This window comes from Equus caballus, chromosome 22 (assembly GCF_041296265.1).
Source record: "Equus caballus isolate H_3958 breed thoroughbred chromosome 22, TB-T2T, whole genome shotgun sequence".
In the NCBI taxonomy this organism is placed as follows: domain Eukaryota; kingdom Metazoa; phylum Chordata; class Mammalia; order Perissodactyla; family Equidae; genus Equus; species Equus caballus.
In genome coordinates, this window is record NC_091705.1 from 45,494,899 (window position 1) to 45,514,088 (window position 19,190).

The 19,190-nt window shown below is 51.0% G+C and overlaps 1 long non-coding RNA gene across 2 annotated transcripts; it reads left to right on the top strand.

Annotated features, from left to right (window-relative positions):
• The first annotated feature begins 1,990 nt into the window (after positions 1-1,990).
• On the top strand, positions 1,991-11,259 carry LOC138920129 (uncharacterized). Of its 2 annotated transcripts, XR_011430829.1 has the most exons (3): positions 1,991-2,111; positions 6,032-8,285; positions 9,180-11,259. It is a non-coding gene; the product is annotated as an uncharacterized lncRNA (long non-coding RNA). The 2 variants fall into 2 exon arrangements; XR_011430828.1 differs by lacking the exon at positions 9,180-11,259 and having other exon boundaries at positions 6,032-8,992.
• The last annotated feature ends 7,931 nt before the right edge of the window (positions 11,260-19,190 follow it).

Below are 19,190 nucleotides of genomic sequence, written 5' to 3' on the forward strand. Positions count from 1 at the left end.
GGGCTCCAGGACTGTCCAGGCCCCCTGGGAATTTCTTTAGGGCTGAGAAGAGAGCTCTGGGCCGTTCCAGAGCGCAAGGGAGCTGTTCTCCAGAGATGTTTGTGGGTCACGTGCAAAAGGAGAAAGCCGGCTGGGAAATCAAAGCTTCCTCTACGTCCTTGAGGGACCTGAAGACCAGACAGGGTGATCTGCCTTCTAGAGCGTTTATGGCTGTCTGACCATGGGCACATGTGTGTATTAATGTGTAAAGCTCATTAAAGATCTGTAGGCATTTATTATTGAAAATCGTATTGGAAAGAGTCTTCCTTTTTTTTCATGATTCATCACGACAAGAGTGTGAGATTATTAAGCAGGAATCATGCTCGGCGCTGGACAGAGCCCGGAGTCCGTGTTCATTCTCACTGCACGCTCACATCGCCGCGGGGGCGGGTGCAGTCACACCCCCACTTTACAGGGGAGGGAGCTGAGGCTGAGAAAGCGTGAACAACTTGTTTGAGGTTGCAGAGCCTGGGGGAGCCGTGGGACTTTCCCTCCTAGAAGCCCCCCCTTGGGGTCCAGCTCCCTCGTCGGCCTGAGAAGGGCCGGCTGTGGTCTCCCATAGTGCGAGGTGTGCACCCCCACAGCCCCCGAGAAGATTTAGGCGGAACAGACAGGGCAGGAGGGACATCATCTCGCACAGCAAGAAAGCTCATCCTGCAGGCCCCTTCTCCTTCCAGGAGAAGGTCTCCATGGGGGGCCAGCCTGTGTTCCATCCTTTTCTGACACCTGTATAACAGCAACCACAAGAAAAGGTCCTCACGCTCTGAATCTTCGCCGGCAGCCATCTCCAGCAGAATGTCACAAAGAACTGTGGCTATATCTTCTTCACGCTTGTTTTTAGGGGTACCATCGATTGGTGGCAGGTGATACTGGTATCCTATATACTGTAATCATAGAAAGTTTCCACTTTAAGTTCATTTATTTGCCTTAAGAAAGCAAAGTGACTTAATTTACAGAACTCTATTAAGTAATAGTCGTACAAAAATAATTGAGGTTGATTCAACCCTATTCTAGCCCAAATTCTGCAACAATAAATGATAAGGCTGCCAAGGAAGGGAGAGAAACTTAACTGGCCTTCAAAGACCTTACGTTCTAGCTCAAGGTTTCTCAGCCTGGGCACTAGCCACGTTTGTGACCAGATCGTTCTCGGTGGTGGGGCTGTCCTGTGCATTGCTGAGTGTTGAGCAGCATCCCTGGCCTCCGTCCCTCAGATGCCATGAGCATCCCCCCGTTATCCCCAGTCACCACAGCCAAAAATACCTCCAGACACAGCCACATGTCCCTGGTTGAGAACTGCTGGTCTTGTTGCAGGGTGGGACCCCAGGGAGGCAGAGGCCACCGTCTCTGGCCATCGATGAAAAGTCTTGACCAGAATAGAAGGGACAACATCCCCATCGGCCAGCAGCATCTTGTCTCTGAGTTGCCAGGGTCACTGTAGGACTTCAGAGCCCTCGCAGTAAGAAGAGGAGACGCAAGAGCTATTCAGGATCCTGCCGTCTTCGTGGGATTTCTATAGCTGGGTTCCCGGAGAGACTGCAGCTGCACAGTCAAAAATACCCATGCTGTTGGGAATCTGCAAGCTGGCTGTCCATAGTTCATTTGTATATGCTGAGCTGCACTACAGAAATGTGTGCTTGTGTGCATGTGTGTCTGTGTGTGTGTGGAGGTGGGGGTGGAGGGTGTTGGGGTTGCAGACAAACTAGGGGAGAAAACAAAATTAAGACCTTTATGAAACAGGATAAGAAATAGGAATAGAAATACACCATGAAAGACTGGAAACGTGGGGTTGTTCTATGTTTTGGGAAACTTTTATTAAGATGCCAAAAACATTCACTGAAACAAAGAAGAAATACGAAAAGGGACAAGAGGCTGTTGACTGGGGGCGCTTTTAAAGCAGAGGTTCTCAGCTTCGGCTGCAGGGCAGTCTCCTGGAGGAGATTTCAAAGAACGCCCATGCCGCAGCCTCCCTAGGCCAACCCCGGGACGAGGCGGGCATTGGCATTTCTCGAAGTTCCCATGATTCTGCCCGGCACCACAGTGAGGACCGCCTTCCCGAGCTCCGCAGCCTGCCGGTGAGTCCTGGGTGCTGCTTCCATTTTATTTCTAAATAACCTGTCTTTGCTGCTTGATGTTTCTGCTTTCTTTCCTGGGCCCCCCTCACCCCCAGCTCGTTCTGTTTCGTTTTTGTTATTTTTACTGTTTCTGGCTGATTATTACCATTTTAGGAGCTATGCCAAAGCTCTCTGAAGCAGCAAAATCCTCCTTATCCCTGAATCGTCCCTAAGCTCCCCGGCAGGTGTGGTGCCCAGCAACCTCTGGCCACAAGCACACAGTCTCAAGACACGGGTAAGCTGTGTCCACACCACTTCACGGGTTTTCAAAAGGAGGAGAGGCGAGCTCTCCCCCAGATACAGACCAATGAGGAGGATGCTGAGCCCAACCAACCAACAGGAGAAGTTAACGATCACGTCTCTGAAAGTGGGGGCTGCAGGACCTGTTTGGCCAGATGTTAACAGATGTCGCAGGAAAAAGGGTCAAATGCAGAAACGCTGGACAGCATCGACCTGCAGGACCCTCCAGAATCTAATCCGCAAATGGACGTCGCGAACATCTCAAGGGCCCCAGTTATCCAGTGTTTTTCAAGTCTATTTAAAATAGTGTCCCCCAAGGACCCACCATTTTTGCAAATGCTGAAGCTGGAAGCCCGAGCGTGCCCAGCAGCACCCCAGCTTCCCCCAGGCACAGATGCATTTTTCTACCTTCCAGTCCGGTTTTGCTTGTGCAAATACACAAAAGCTGCTGTAATGCCAGACCCTGGGAGAGACCTTGTCTGTCTGGGCACTGCTGGGACCTGAGTGTCCAGCCAGCATCTGGACACAGTCAGCTTTTAGTAACTGTTTCTTGAAAACGAATAAATAAATGAAAGGATGCTAACACTGTGAACGACCTCGTTGCCTCTACATTACCCCACATGAGACCTTCCAGGAGGCTTCTGTAAGGCCCTCACCTGCTGTGATGCACGTGCGACGGACACTGGGGGCAGCTGAGGGGGCCAGCGGGAGACGGCCATCTGGCACCACCCATTACCTCTACTCTTGGGGTCTGCTCCCATCTCTCAGATGGGGTTCACAGTGAGGTGCAGGCAGGCTGGGAGCAGGATGAGGACAATGCAGCACGGGGACACGAAGTAAGGAGGTGTCACCTCAGGGTCATGCAAGCCCAGGGTCAGCACGGAGAAGGAGACCTCCTTATGTTTTGGGCCCCAGGCACCTGGCCGGCCTCATCCTAGTCCCAGCGTGTGTGGGTCACGGGCAGCAGGCAAAAGGCCAGGCAAACAGAGCTCGCCTTCCTGGAAGGTCAGTGCTGCCCGGAGTCTTGTCAGAGGAGGTTTTTACTGTTCTGCTGAGACTCAGACATATTTTGGAGAAGAATGTAGAACTGAGAAGAGTTCTCAAGATAAAACGCAAGGTCTAAATAAACTTCAGCCTTGTAGTCACATCCCACGCCCCTGCTTTCTCTTTAGTGGAATCTGGGTGGAAAAGCTCGAGAAATTCCGATTAAGCTGTTGACTAAAACTGAAGACAGAGAGGTCGCTGAGTTAGTGCTTCCAGCTGCTGAAAATCCAGTGAAATGAGAAGCAGAGACCGTGCACTGGATGCGGACGCCCGGAGGCCCAGGGTGATGCGTGCCCCCAGCGTCTCCGCAGAGAGTGGGAAGCAGACGGAGGAGGCGGGCGAGGCAGGTGAGGAGACCTGGGCAGCAGACTCGGCCGGAGGAGAGGGATGAGAGAGCCGGTGCAGCTGCTGACAGAGACGTGAGGTGCAAAGGGGAAGACGGGAGTGTGCTCAGCCGTGGGTGTAAGCTCTCTGGAATCTGTCACTTCTCCCTGGGTCACAGCCCAGCCCTATCCAGCCTTTCTGTCTCTCCCTGGACAGTCGCACGGGTCGCCCACCTCTTGCCCACTCCATCTCCACCCCTCCTCGCCTGTCCCCCATGACAGGGTCATTTTGCACGTGTCCATGGCCCCCCGTGCTCCCTGGATAGACCCCCAACTCTCCAGCATCGCTTGTGGGACCCTCCTCTTTCCGCCCCTGCCAACCCATCCCACCCTCGGCTGCCCAGAGCTCCCAGACATGCCCTGCTCTCTTTCACCTCCAAGTTGTTTTTCCTTCTGAGTCTAAGACAAGTTGGAACATTTTCATGGGCCCCTAAAAGTCTCGGGGTCGGTAGGCGCTGTGCCTGAAGGAGAAGTCCGCTGCCCCGGGGGGCCTGCTCAGCTGCCCCCTCAGAGTTTTCTCAGTCTCCTCACCCAACAAGTGACAGCCCAGGCGGCCACTCCCGGCTCAGCTCATCACGGCGATTAACCAAACTCAATTAGCCGAGGGGATAACGCTGGAGAAGGAAGCCAGCCAGCCCCACGCCGACGTCTGTCGTGGCTAAATGAGCGTGAACGTGGCCATCTGCCTGGAGACAGAAATATCATCATCCTGATAACGCACAAACAAGTCTCTGGTGGAGTAGGAAACATAGAGAAAGTCTCGGCCCTTCAATGACCGGGAAGCTCGAGCTGAGATGCTGAATCTGTCACCTGACCCCTGTGGGGGTGGGGGAAGGGGTCCTTCCGGCTGGGCGGGTTTATCTTAGTGGCTGGTTTGCCTGCATCGCAGCCGAAACCACTCCAGCCCAGCCTGAGTTATGATGGGAAGTGCAGCTTGATCAGATTTCTGATTTCACTTTCTACATTTTTCTTCGAAAAGCATTTTGATGGAGAAATAACTAAGAGGGTTAACAAAAAAAAAAAGAACTGTTCTTTGGGGCCAGCCGGATGGATGGCGCAGGGGTTAAGTTCACACGTTCCGCTTCTGTGGCCTGGGGTTCACCAGTTTGGATCCCGGGCCCAGACCTAGCACCGTTTGTCAAACCATGCTGTGGCAGGCGTCCCACATATAGAGTAGAGGGAGATGGGCACGGATGTTAGCTCAGGGCTAATCTTCCAAAAAAAAAGATTGTTCTTTCATTTTAAAGAGTGGTCTGCCGTGTGGCCTAGTGGTTAAAGTTCCCCGCACTCAGCTTTGGTGGCCCCAGGTTCGTGGGTTTGGATCCCGGGCACAGACTGACTCCACCTATTGGCCGTGCTGTGGAGGCATCCCATACACAAAGGAGAGGAAGACTGGCATGGGTGTTAACTCAGGGCCATATTCCTCACACACACACACAGAAAGTGGTCTGCCTGTAATTTATAATTAGAGCTGAAAATAAAGCATAGAGAAAAAAATGTATATTTTGATATACACATATGTATATCATATTAATATATATTAATATGCATATATCAATATATCTTGTATATATATATAGCATATATGTGTATATATGTTCATGTATATACACATATATCTATGTATCAATGTATATGATATTTATCATAATATATCTTATATACACATGAACATATATATGTATACAAATATTTGTATATATGCACATATATCTATATCTCAGTATATATGATATATATCGTATATCAGTATATACATATGTTGTATGTATATATACAAAATATGCATGTACATTTACTAAATACACGTATTTTGATATGCATTATACAACCTTACAAACAAGGGTGGTTGTACCAAAACCAACTCGGAGCGCAAGAGGGCTGGGGTGCCCGCTGCTAGTGGTGTTGGTCGTGGTGACAACCATCGCTGGGATCACTCATGTCGGATGCTACTTTTCCAGTCACAAAGAGCCTTTTACCAAGTTGGTTCCTTTTAATCATCACACACGGGTCGGATGAGGACACTGAGGGTCGGTGGCTTCTGACTCTCCCAAGGTCACCCAGCTGGACTCGACCCCATGGCTCCTGACTCCAAATGCCACAATCTCCCTGTCAGCTCTGTTGCCTCCGGTGGCAACGCTTAACCATTTCACGAATCCCAAACTGGTCCCAGACGGAGGACTGCTGTAATTGTTTGGTTTTTCTTTCCTCCAGGTGGAACTTAATCCCTAGTTTAAATAGGGAATAAATCAAACTTGCAAAATTAATGAGATGTCGTCTATGTGCTGGGTCCGCTTTCCGGCTGACTGATAAATGCCAAGACCGCTCCTGAGTTTAGGCCCATGATGGATGTAGACCGGGGAAGAAAGAGCATGTCTGGCGAGCCAGCTGAGCAGCGAGAGAAAATCATTCTGGTGTCATTGAGAGGCCTCCCGGAGGTTGCAGCCAAATGGAGTCATAAAAGTCACCCAGGGCCAGGGGCCGGGGCCACAGCCAGTCACCCCAAGTTTTTCACACCCAACTCTGCCATTTAGTGAAACCTCTGAAAAGACAGATCGGAGCGATGACCTGTTCCTGTTATTTTTATAGTCATCCGTGCAGACCAAGATGTTCTTCCCACCCACGCGATGGCCCCTGTTGAGCTCTGCCTTTGGGCAAGGCTTGCCCCAGAACCAGTGGCCGGGTGTGGTCCAGAGCACAGCAAAGCCCGCATCATTCCTGACGCCCAAATCATCTGGCCTGACGACCCGACCGGCAATCCCTGCCGTGCGAGCTTAAAGCTGAGAGTGCAAGGTTCGCCCACTTCCCTCGGGCTGAAATCCCCACCGGCTCCCCTGCGCTGAAGGCAGGCAGCCTCCCGGTGGGGCAGCAGGAGTGCTGTCCGCAGCCCGTTCAGAAAGGACCAGCTGTAAAATCAGCTCAGCTCTTCAGTTCGGAGCTCTAAGTTAAGAAATTGTTAGCAAAAAGTCTGTGAGGAAACATACTTAGAACTAACCAACGTAATCAAGACAATGAGAGACCACCTAAAAAATTAACTGAGCAAAGATTTTAAAAAACAATAATCCTCAGTGCTGGGGATGATGTGGAGTAATAGGCTCTCCTACACTGTTGGAAGCACCTTCACAAAAAACAACCTATTAACGTGTTCTTTATATTAATTCAAAACATTCATCTATTTTATTCAGCAATTCCACTTTTGGGAATCTAGCCCAAGAAAATAATCAGGAAATGAGAACAGGTTAATGTAAACAGACATTAATCATGGCATTATTTGACGTTTTAAAAAATCACATGTCCAACACTGCAAAAATGATTAAATTATAGAACGTCTTTATGATGAAATATTTATACAATTATTAAAACTGATGTTTACAAAGCTTTTTTCTTTCTTTCTTTCTTTTTTTTTTTGGTGAGGAAGATAGGCCCTGAGCTAACATCTTTTGCCAACCCTCCTTTTTTTTTGCTTGAGGAAGATTGTTGCTGAGTTGACATCTGTGCCAATCTTCCTCTACTTTGTCTGTGGGACACCGCCACAGCATGGCTTGACCAGCAGTGTGTAGGTCTGCCCCCTGGATCTGAACCAGCAAACCACGGGCTGCCGAAGCAGAACACACGAACTTAACCACTATTCCACCGGGCTGGCCCCTACAAAGCATTTTTAATAAAGGGGAAATGGCTTGCTTATGACATAATGCTGAGTAAAAACTGTACATATGGCACAACATCACCAGAGTAAAGCGTATCGTAGAGAAGGAACTGGAAATAAATCTGCTGAGAGATTAATGATGGTCAGAGTGTATGGGACTTCTAACTTCTTTATATCTTTCTGGTTTTTTCTTCCAAAATTTTTTATTTAACTTGATTCCCCTTCATTCTAGGAAGATACATACTTTAAATACATTATTTAAGATTTTGGGATCGAGTTGGTTTTCAAGATTGTAGCCGTGTGTAGCTGTTGTGCAATGGAAATATTCCAGAAGACTGAAATGATAAACGTGTGCTCTGTCACGTATTTTAGCACCAAGACATCACCTTAAAATTCGAAATAAGTGGGTTGCAACGCTACAGAACAAGGCCCGGGAGAAGCAGGACCTTTCCAGAAGCGGCTCGGCTGTAGACGGAGCAGGGGGCAGACAGCAGGGAGCCTCCGGGCCAGGGGCTGCGCTGCACTGACCCACACCCCCACGACAAAGCGACACAAGTAACGCCCGCCTTTCTCGGGGGCCACCAGGAGGGCCAGCGGCGCCCTGTGTGAGGCGGAAGGGAGGCCTCCCTGAGGGGCTGTGGCCGTTGGAACTGCTGGGTCTGCAGAGCGGTCTGGGACGCACCGTCCTCGAGCTCCAGTCCTGGGCTGCTGTCATGTGGGACCCCGAGAAGGACTGAACCTCCCGAGGATGCTGGTGCTGGAGTCCCCGCAGCCCGTCGGCGTCTGAGAGCCCATCTCGGGGCCGCCCGGCTGTTCTGTGAGGTGGACAGGGCTGGGGGGTGGTCCTCTCCAACAGGCCGTGGGGTGGTGCTCAGAGGGTCCCAGGGGACCCAAGTCCTCGAGCAGCCCCGCGGGTCTTAGAGCCTGGCCTGTGACCTTGCCCCTAGACTCTGAGTCCAGGGCCCTTTTTACCGCCCAGTGTGAGACGGATGTGGGTATTACTGTGCCCATTTGACAGATGAGGTAACAAAGGCTCCCAGAAGGCTGAGTGACCAGGACGCCTCGCCCCGGTCAGTCGTGCTGTAAGGTGATGTGTGGTTCCTAAAATCGTCATGCTATGCAAGATCACACCATGAAGACCACAGGGCTTGTGAAAAAAATCGGGTTAGGAACACAACACTCAAAACGTCATCAGCAATACATTTAAAGAAAAAGATAGAAACCAGCTCGGTTTTACACGTTAAGTGAGTAGGAGATACATAAACACTACAGTGAATATGGCACTGACCTTGCGGTTTGTGAGTTACCGTGAAGTGGAGGAGGGAGGGGACCAGAAGTAGGGTGGCAGGTGTGGCTCCTGACCCACGTGGTGAACTGAGGTAGATGTTGAGAGTGGGTGTGCGTGTGTGCGTGCATGTCTGTGTGTTCCTCGTGGCGTGACTCAGCCAGCTGAGTTTTCGGCATTCACCCGGTGTTTCTTAAGGACAACATTGCGTATAAGCAAACATGAAATTCACAATACGCTCAAAGTGTTGGCTAATGTATTGATCACACTGGAAAACACGTGCATTTTCTAAATATGCCTCAGAGCAGAAGGGGCTGTACCCGGCAAGGGGTGGGGTACGGTTGGAATCCTGGCTTTTTATTTTCTGACTCCAAAGTGTTCTTTTCCACAGTGTGTTTCCACAGACTTTTCCTTCTTTTTCTTTGTCGTAGCCTGGCTCCGGTGGCTTCCTGGGGCAGGTAGGCTGGCTGGGAGTGACGGAGCATCGAGACGGGAATAACTCTAAGACTCCATCTGAATCCAGCTGGAGAGAGGCCACGATGGGTCGCACGTCTTTCAAAGACCCGGAATGAGGGTGTTTGGGTACCTCATCCCAGACCAGTGACCTGCCACCCGCGTGGGCCTGGGCAGGCTGCTCTGTCTCCTTGAGGCTCAGTTTTCTTACCTGTAAAATGAGGACAAAAGCAGCACAGCCCTCACAATGAGACCAGCCACGTAAAGGGCTCAGCACGGGGCCAGCAGGGGGCAGGCGATCAGTGAGCTCTGGCGACCCGCTCCGCCTCCTCCTTCTCATTCTTCCTGTCCTCCTTCTCGTCCTCTCCTTCTTCCTCTTCCTCCTCTTTCCCCTCCTCCTGCTCTTCTTCTCATCTTCTTCATCACCGTCGTCTCTCTCACGATCGGCGTCATCATCACCTTCATCTCAGCAGCAGAGAACAGAAATCATGACCCAACAGTTCCTGAGACACTGAAGATGGGGCTGTGGGGCCAATTTCCCAAGAGCATCAAATTCTCAATGACCTTCCGGGTCTGAGGCCCATCACCTCGTCCTTCTAGAAGCCCCAGACTTAGCTTATTGTAGGAGGCAGGCTCTTCCTTGAGGAGAACCACAGGAGCAAATCTCTCTTTGACTCGGTTTCCTCGCGTGTCAGAGCTCTCCTACGGGGTCTGGTGCTTGTGGGGTTCCTTCCCAGGGCCCCGTATTTTGTGGGCCTCCTTCATGTGCACCGAATGACCTCAACACCGTTCGCCCGTATGTCTGAAACTGAGGGATGAGCCCTAGGGAGGTGGGACGAGTCTGGGTGGCGGTTTAAGGCTTCGCCACCCCCAGCGTGATCCACAGACCACCCGCGGGGCATTGCCTGGGGGCTTGTCCGAACTGCAGAGTCTCGGGCCACCGCGAACCACATCTACATTTTCACGGGAACCCTGGGGAATTAGGATGCACATTCTGTTCGAGAAGTGATGATCTGAAGGGACACAAGAGGCCACACCCACATGTCTGGGTTCAAGAACAAATGACTATCCCTGGAGACGTTTCTGCTCGTACCCACATGCCTGGTTTGGGGTGTGTCCTGGTGATTAGGGGCACACGCTCTGGCTCCACCTGGCACTCTGTGTGGCCTCGGGCAAGTGGCTTCACTTCTCTGAGCCTCGATTTCTTCTTCTGTGATATGAAATAATAGTAACGGTCCCCATACGACTAATACAAACATGGAATGCATTCAGCACGGGGCCCACACGCAATGAGAAGCATGGGAACGATATGTGGCCATCCTTATTTTGGGAGTAGCTACTGCAAGGTCCCTAGCCAATATCCATTCTCTTTTTCTTCTTCACTAGCAAAATCTCAAGTTTGTCTAGGCAGTAATGGGCCTGTTTAAAAATATTGACCTTCCTAGACCTCCTTGCTAGAAATGCCATCTGACCCCGTTCTGGACAGTGAGAAGTCAGAAGTAATCCTTGGGCAGGGTTTGCCTCCCCAGTTAAAAACATAGATGGATTTTAGCATTTTCCCTCTTCCCTACCCTCCCTCCTTCCTTCTTGGACTGTGGATACAATGTTTGGAGATGAAGCAGCCCATTTTCCTCCTGAGGATGGAAAGCACACTGTGGGGATGGAGCACGAGAGAGAAAAGAGGCAGCTGGGCTTCTGCAGCGTTATGGAGCCGTTGTTTGGATGGCTCAACGTCAGGCTTCATGTCATACGGGGCAGTGCTGGGGGGGAGATAGAGCCCCATTTTGTTAGGCTGCCATTGAGTTTCTGTTACAGCAGCCTAACCCAGTCCGAATCAGTACACCATTATTAGAACAGCCATTGTGCCACCGTCTCCAGCACTCGCTCAGGGCCCCACTTGCTTCCTCCGTAAGCACTTGCTCATTTCAATTGAGCAGCTTGAAGGAAACTTAACCTGAGAAATAGAATTGACTGCCAAGATCCTTTAAAAAGTAAGAATAAAAAGAAAACAAAATCCAAGTATTTATCCACCAATAAAAACCAACATTTTGACTTGTAGCTTTTCATCTTTCTGTTTGCCTACACGTTTAAATATAGACTCAGTTCATAATGGTATCACGCACTACATGCTGTTTTGCTAATTTTCATGTGTCTAATGTTTCTTCATGTCGTTAAATTTGCTTCTACGATAAAAGTAACAAACCAAGTAACGAGATGGGCCTCATCCCTCAGTCGCTTCAGTCCTGCCTCTAAGAGCCAGTCTTTACAGCGCCATTCTCGTGGACGCCCACGCATCGACATCCACATGGACACTGCCGCCTTGAAAGGGACTGACATTGGGGCTGCCGGTGGGGACGTTCTCTGGGCAGCTTCTGGGGAGGCCCTGGAGGACACATGGAATGTCTCCTCCTTGACAGATACTCATTAGTTCTTCCCAAATATTGCTATGAAAAATTTACACCCATTTTCACAATGAATAAGCACTTTTGCATAATAATAAAAGACGTGAAAACTTAATTCTTCCATTCTATGCCAGGACCAGCCCCAGAGCAGAGTGGAGCCGAGCCTCAGGACTCTCTGCTTCTGTTCCTATTTCGGCCCAAGGTCCGGGACACGTGGGAAGGCCTGTCTTGGGGGGGCAGCGAGGCAGAAATTACTGCCGAAAGTGAATCCAGTACTGAAAACATGCTGATAACAATACTAATCGTATGCTGCTCACTTAATAAACGAACAAGAAATGACTCAGAGAAGCCCTGCCTCCACGCCCAGTGGCCAGGCTGGCCTGGAGCTCATCTCTCTCCTCCCCCCATCCCTCCTCGGTCCCCACCACACCTTAGGGGCAGCCTGTCCTCAGCACCCCGCTAATTGTCCACACGTCCAAATGTGGGTTTGGTGCTGCTAGACTTTTTAAAGAAGAACGAGAAATTTGAATATTTATTTAAAATCTTTCCATTTTTAAATGTTGATCACTTCTTAAAAACACAAAAATGCTCTAAGGGCCCAAAGTAAAACCAGTCTCTGGGCAGCCTGCTGCCTCCGGGCCAGCCCTGACCTCCCATCTGTCTGGGTAGGGATGGAAGCCCTTTCAGAGAGACGTGGCCCGAGGGACGTCACCTGATGGAAGAGCCTTTTTGCTCAACATCGGTTTGCCGCTGCCCGGGTACGTTAGGCACAAAGGAGGCAAATTAAGGGCACTCTGCTGGGAAAGAGTGCCGACTTCTTTCCGTTAAGGAGCTGAGTGCGTCGTTAAGCGCCCGGAGCTGTGGGAGGCGGGAGGCGCTGCCCGCCCAGGAGGCGCAGAGAACCCGCGACCTCATTCTGTCCCAACCTCAGTCTTCAGTGCCTCAAGAGGGGCTGTGACAGGGCCGCCTCCTCCAGCCCACTCAGTAGCCGCAGGCCTGAGGGGGTTGCAGCTGGCTGGTCTCACCCCCCAGCTCTGCAAGCCGCAGGGTCTGGGGCGTCTGCAGGAAACTCTGAAGAGCAGGCATGTCCCAACATTACGGGAGTGGGGCCCTCTGCCTGGTCCCCTCGTCCACCTGGTGCTCACCAGCCCTGCCTGAGGCCCGTCAGTGTTTCCTCGGTTTGGTTCCAGGGCCCTTCCTGAGCTGGCTTGCCTTGTGTGTAATTGCTCAGGCTTCAGTCCACATAGGGCGACCATCTCAGCCCAGGGTGCCAGGACAGCAAGTGTCACATCCCAGGAAGGGCCTCTGTCCCAGGCAAACCAGGACGGCTGCTCTCTCTAAGTCTATGCAAAGCCCGGGGAATTGATTAAGAAACCGCAATTGAGAAGCCCTATCAGACTCAGAAGGGCAAAATCTAAAACGCTTAGGACATGGGCAAACGTTTTAGCCAAATGAGTTGAAGGACAGACTACCTGACCTGGAGGGCCGTACTGACCGCCAGGGGGACGGCTTTAGACACAGCTGGCTGCCCTTAACATCCTTGCTACTTAGACTGCGGTCCCCAGGCCAGCAGCCTGAGTGCCATCTGGGAGCTTGCTGGCAAACCCACCCGTTCCCAGAAGGCCAATCGCATAAAATGAGGAATAAAATCAAAGTCAACCTTTAGGGTCAGGACACACTGTTGTTCCTGAGGGAGAAGCAAGAGAACAATCTGTGTGCCTCGGAGCGTCACTGCCAATCATGGCCCACGAAACCCGCGGGACAAGGAAAGGCCCGTCAGAGGACCCTGCCTGATCCGTGCCACCAGACACCTGTGCAGTCGCTCGGTCCCCTGGAAAGAACATTTCATGGAAACCAGGTCGGGGCTGCGGACAAGGGCAGAGAGACCCCATCAGTCCTGTCGGAGAACAGGAGGGGGGTTGTTAGGAGGCTGCCTCTCATTTCATGAGCCAAATCAAGGCATATGAAAGCTGGGGAGGGAGCAGGGTCTCCCCAGGAACTGATCTGGAGGGACAAATACAGACTTTACGTGCTGGACAGGCATTGGGTTGAAAACAGCTGAGATCTCAATCCGGTCCAGGGGCCGAGCAGCTAGGGGCATGGGCTCCAACAGCACGTGTTTTTGGCTAGGTCTCTCCCCTCCTCCACTCCCTCTGTTTCTACATCTGCAAGATGATTGTGAGGATCAAAGATGGGAAGATGATATCAAGGACCCAGTGCGGCTTGACATGGGGCTGCTGTCCAGTAAACAAACCATAAGCACAGTCACTAATGGGACCAAGTCCTGGCTGGGATGCGCTGGGCCTCCCCAACCCCCATGGCCAGGTGGTGGGGTTGCCAGACTGAGCAAATAAAAATACAGGACATCCAGTTAAAATCAAATTTCAGATCAATCATGAATAATTTTTTAAGTATAAGTTTGTCCCAAATATTACATGGGACGTACTTATACCAAAAAATCATTTATTTTTTATTTGAAATTAAAGTTGACCTGGGCATCCTGTGTTTTATCTGGCAGCTGTGCCAGGCAGGGATTCAGAGGGGAACAGAGGGGCCAGCCCCATCGCGTAGTGGTTGGGTTTGGCGTGCTCTGCTTCAGCAGCCCAGTTTTCTGGGTTCAGATCCTGGGCACAGACCTGCATCACTCATCAGCCATGCTGTGGCAGTGACCCACATACAAAATAGAGGAAGATCGGCAGAGATGTTAGCTCAGTGCCAATCTTCCTCACCGAAAAAACCCCACAAACAAACAAAAGAGGGAAACAGAGAGGCTAGGGGGTGGTAGATGGGAGAAGGGACTAGAGCAGAAGAAGATATCTGAGTGAATGTGGTTGAGATAACTAAGGGGACCTATGTACTGAGCACTCAAATTAAAATTTTTGATTTATGAAATCCAATCCCTGAGGCGTAAAAGAAACAAAGTTCTTCTTTAGTCAATAAGCAAACCAGTGGAACACCCCAAGATGGGGAGAGGGTGAGGATTCTTGAAGGAAGCATCCATGTGTTGTTGGGTCCCCGTGCCCTCCCGCCCCACTTGGCAGAATAGGAGAGCGAGGCCCAGCAGGCAAAGGGCAGTGCTGGTCTGGCGAGCAGCTGTGACCCAGGCCTGTCTGACGGGAACGCCAATTCCCTTCTCCAGGAGACCCTACTGCTTGGAGAGGTCCCACCTGGAGGACCACAGACCAGCCCCAACCTTTGGGAGGAAGGAAGCAATGAAGGGCATCAGGCAAGGGTGAGTTTCCTCCGCTCCGTGCCTCAGTTTCCTGCTCTGTAGAGTGGGCATGATGATTCCTGCATCTTCATGGGGTGGTTGGGAGGCTTAGTAACTGACCGTACTTTAAGTATCTGGACCCTAATCATGACCGGACAGATGCTCTTTATTAGAGTTATCTTCACAGAGACTGCAAAGCTTCCTCGTGAAAGCATCAGTTGTGAAGTCCGACAGAACTGCTTCAGCCCTGATCCACTCCATACCAACCCTGGGCGTGTCTCTGAGCCTCTCTAGGCCTCAGTTTGCTCATCCTGAAAATGGGGACATTACAGGATGTGCCTCCCAGCGCTGCCGAGGGTCAAATGGAATCACACATGGAAAGGATTTAGCACAGTGCCAGGCTCATATGTGGGCTATTTTTATTTCAAAAGTCGGGGTGGTGGGGGGTTTGGAGGGAGGACCAGTGGCCTCCCTCAGGACCCCTCCCTGCGATCTCACCACATGGTGGACCTCTTCTTCCGCCACCCCTTCCCCACATGTGCAGCTGGTACAGACTTTGCTCTCACGCTTCCCAGGGCGGCCTCCCCAAGGCCCAGGGCCCTTCTCTCCTTGTTTATTTAGCAGGAACAATGCAGACCCAGAAGCCAAGTGCTCGTTCAGTTTGAAATTGGGTCTTGAAGCAAACAGTTGTCTCTCCAATAAATCCACGCACGTCATCGTTAATGACCCTGGACCACGCTGCCCACCCAGAGTGCCTGCCTGTTGGAGGTCAGACAGCGGCTAATGAGATTGCCAACATTAATTAATCCATGACGTGATGCTTCTTGAATCCTGCGCACAGCCAGCAGGCAGCGCCCCGCCCCTCTGTCGCTGGGACTTCCTCCTCTTACAGTTCTGCTCTCTACAGCGCCCCAGGTTTATTAAATCTTCAGGCTCCCGCGGGACGCAGACGTGTCAAGTGCGTTTTCTGAGCTTGAGGGATTGTGTGTTTCATAGACATTTTCCAGTTTCATAGACACTGCGCCCAGGAGTGACTTCCAGCTGAGATCTGAGATCATCGACTCTGGGCTGGGAGAGGAGTAAGTCAGGCCCACGCTGGACCCCGGGGACATGGAAGCCCACAGTGGGGAGGGGACCACGCTCCTGACAGCCCCTGTTCTGGGCCAAAAGCTGGCCACGGGCTCTCCTTACCCCTGCATTGACCTTCACACCCTGCAAGGTAGTTACTGGCACCCCCTTCCGGTGAGGAAGAAATCACGGCCCTGGGATGTGACGCGGTCCACCCAAAGTCCCACCCCAAGCAAGAGATGGAGGGAGACTGGCGCCCATTTGCCCGCATCCCAGGCGGGGTTTCCCCCACTACTCGGGGCCTGGCCACACTCGGCTCACACAAAGGCTTGAAGCCCACTGCAGAGCCAAGCTTGGCGACAGCACACATGGAGCTTCCTTGACACCCACGCGGCCGTCCCAGTCCTGTGAAACCCCAACGCAGTTAAAGCTGATGGCTTAGCGACCCAGTGGGACATCCACTCACCAGTTTTTCAGGGTCCATCGAGGCATTTTCAGTTTTGCTGTTTGGAGTTCCGTATTAATCTTCTTACAAAAACCGCGCTCATTTTTACATTATCTAGAATTGCTGGTTTCCAGGTCTTCAAGGTGAAGTAGAAAATTGAAGGATGTTTGTAAAGATTCTGGACATAGAATCCTTCACTGTCCACGTGTTTTTAATCTGCAGTCGTCTCTCCCACGCCTAATTCTTCAGCAAATTCTTTTAGCAACTTATATTTATCAAGTCGTTCCAGAGCATTTGAGTTATTTTTTCATAGAAACAGCCATTCTCTTTCTTTTCACAGTAATAGTTTTTCATTTTGTATAATGATTCAACTGAATTGTGAAATTAAAATTACAAGTGTTGCTGGCATCAACAGATCCACCTGACTCTTGGTACGTCGACAACTTATTCAACCAGGGCAGAGTGGGAGAGCTCCCTGGGGCGGAGCCGGCCGGCCTCAAGGATGCAGGATGCTGTGGTCACCACAGAGCGCTGGCGGTGCAGAGGGGAGCGTTGGTTAGCACATAGCACAGGGGCTTGGCTGGTAACGTGGAGACAGGTAAAGAGAGCTTCTCTCTGGTGTCTCACGGTGGGAACAGGAGCAGGCATGGCAGCAGGAACGCCCAGATGTTTAGTGTGAGTGCCCTGCACTGATGGCTGTCCACACAACGACACTTCCAAGGTACCACATCTGCAGCCCACAGACCAGCTGGTGTGTAAGAAGTCACTCAGTTTACCAGGAAGCTTCTGAAAAGTATGAACTGCTACCCCAAGTCTCCTTAGAGAAATGGCAAGCGCCCAGAAGGACTGGGCTGGAGGCACCCCTCCTGCGCTTCTTGAGGCCTTCCCACCTGTCTGCTGGGGGGATGGGAGGGCAGGGGAGGAAGGGAACAAGTTGCCAAGACTTATTCCGTTCAGCGGCCTGGGGTAGACTTGATGGGGTCACACGTGGAGGCATCTGATGGACAGAAAATAAATCTTTTTTTACTTTTCCTTTTCATGTTTGTGCTTTTGGTGCCATATCTAAGAGACCATGGCCTAGTCCAAGGTCATGAATATTTATACCCATGTTTTCGTTTAAGAGTTTTGTAGTTTTAGCTCTTACATTTAAATTGGGATCCATTTTGAGTTATTTTTTGCATATGGTATGAGGTAGAGTTCCCATTTCATGCTTTTGCATATAGAAAATGAATCTTATGTACTGGCCAATGTAGGATTTTTATCTCCATTTTAAAGATGAGGAAACAGATTCAGAAGTGAAGTGACTTGGTCAAGGTCACACAGCTTGTAAGTGAAAGAGCAGAGATTTCACCTCAGGTCCATCTGATTCCAAATCCCATGTGTTTTCCATTGAACGACTATTGCCGCTGAGTTGGGTGGACTGGTTTGGGGTGGGCTGGGTTGGACTGGGCTGGGCAGTGTTGGGCTGAGTTGGGTTGAGATGCATTGGGTTATACTGGGTTGGGTTGGGTTGGGTTGGATTGAGCTGGGTTGGGTTGGGTTGGTTTAAGTTGGGTTGGATTGAGTTGAGTTAGGTTGGTTTGAGCTGGGTTGGGTTGGGTTGGTTTAAGTGGCATTGGGTTGAGCTGTGTTGGATTGGGTTGGGTTAAGTTGGTTTGAGCTGGGTTGGGTTGGGTTGATCTGAGTTGTATTGGGTTGAGCTAGATTGGGTTGGGTTGGGTTAAGTTGGTTTGAGTTGGGTGGGGTTGGGTTAGGTTGGGTTAGGTTAGGTTGAACTGGCATGGGGTGCATTGAGCAGCGCTGAATCACACTGAGCCCTTGGTTGGTTCTTCTTGGTCCCACAGGAAAGGGGTGAAATATCTCCTGCCTAGACTTTCAGCTCCTTGAGAGCAGAAACAGAGATAAATACAAAAGAAACAGACCAGAATCAGGTATGACTCATTGTTAAGTTGTGGCCAAATTACCAAGGTAGTCACACTTGTCCCTGAGCAAGCCCACAGATTGTGAGGCCCCCATATGGAGCGGTGGGTGGGGAAGGGGCCTTCTGTTATCGTTCAGAAGAGCTGGACCTAACTACCCTCCTGACCACAGGTCACAGAAGCCCCAGGCCCCACCCTCTCGTGTGCAAATCACACAGCACAGCCCACAAGCTCAGCAGATGTTGGTAGAGAGACTGACCTTTATTGGGCACCTGCTGGTGCAAGGTGCTGTTCGTGTCCCCTCCGTATCTTGAAACCACACATCAGCTTTTGTCAGAAGGTACAGTCAGTATCTTTCTACACACAAAGAAACTGAGGTGAGATGGCTCATCCGAAGTCACACAGCCATCAGGGGCCAGTACTGTTACTGCTATTGTTTAAGGCAGGAAGCACCACTGGGCCTGGGAGAATAGGAAAGGAGTGGTTGCTGGCATTTCTTGGCCTACCCCTTAAACATTATGTTCTACATAAAAATATCCCTAAAAAGTTATGGCCAAACCCCCACGGTGGCTGGGAATACCTTCCCTAGGGAGGGAACGCTATCGTCAGACAATACATGGCATTTTAAAATGCAGCCTGTCACAGATAGACGTGTGCAAAGCACGCATAGTTAACCATTCACGGTCAGTCGAGGGGGCGGGGACCTGGGTGTCCACTGTACAATCCCTTCAACCTTTCTGTGTTTTCTGTGTTTTGGAACATCTCTTGCTAATCTTTTGTTTCTTCTTCTCCCCAAAGCCCCCAGTATACAGTTGTATATTCTGGTATTCTGGTTGTGAGTCCCTCTGGTTGTGGCACGTGGGACGCCACCTGAGCGTGGCCTGATGACCGGTGCCATGTCCACGCCTGGGATCCGAACCGGTGAAACCCTGGGCCACTGAAGC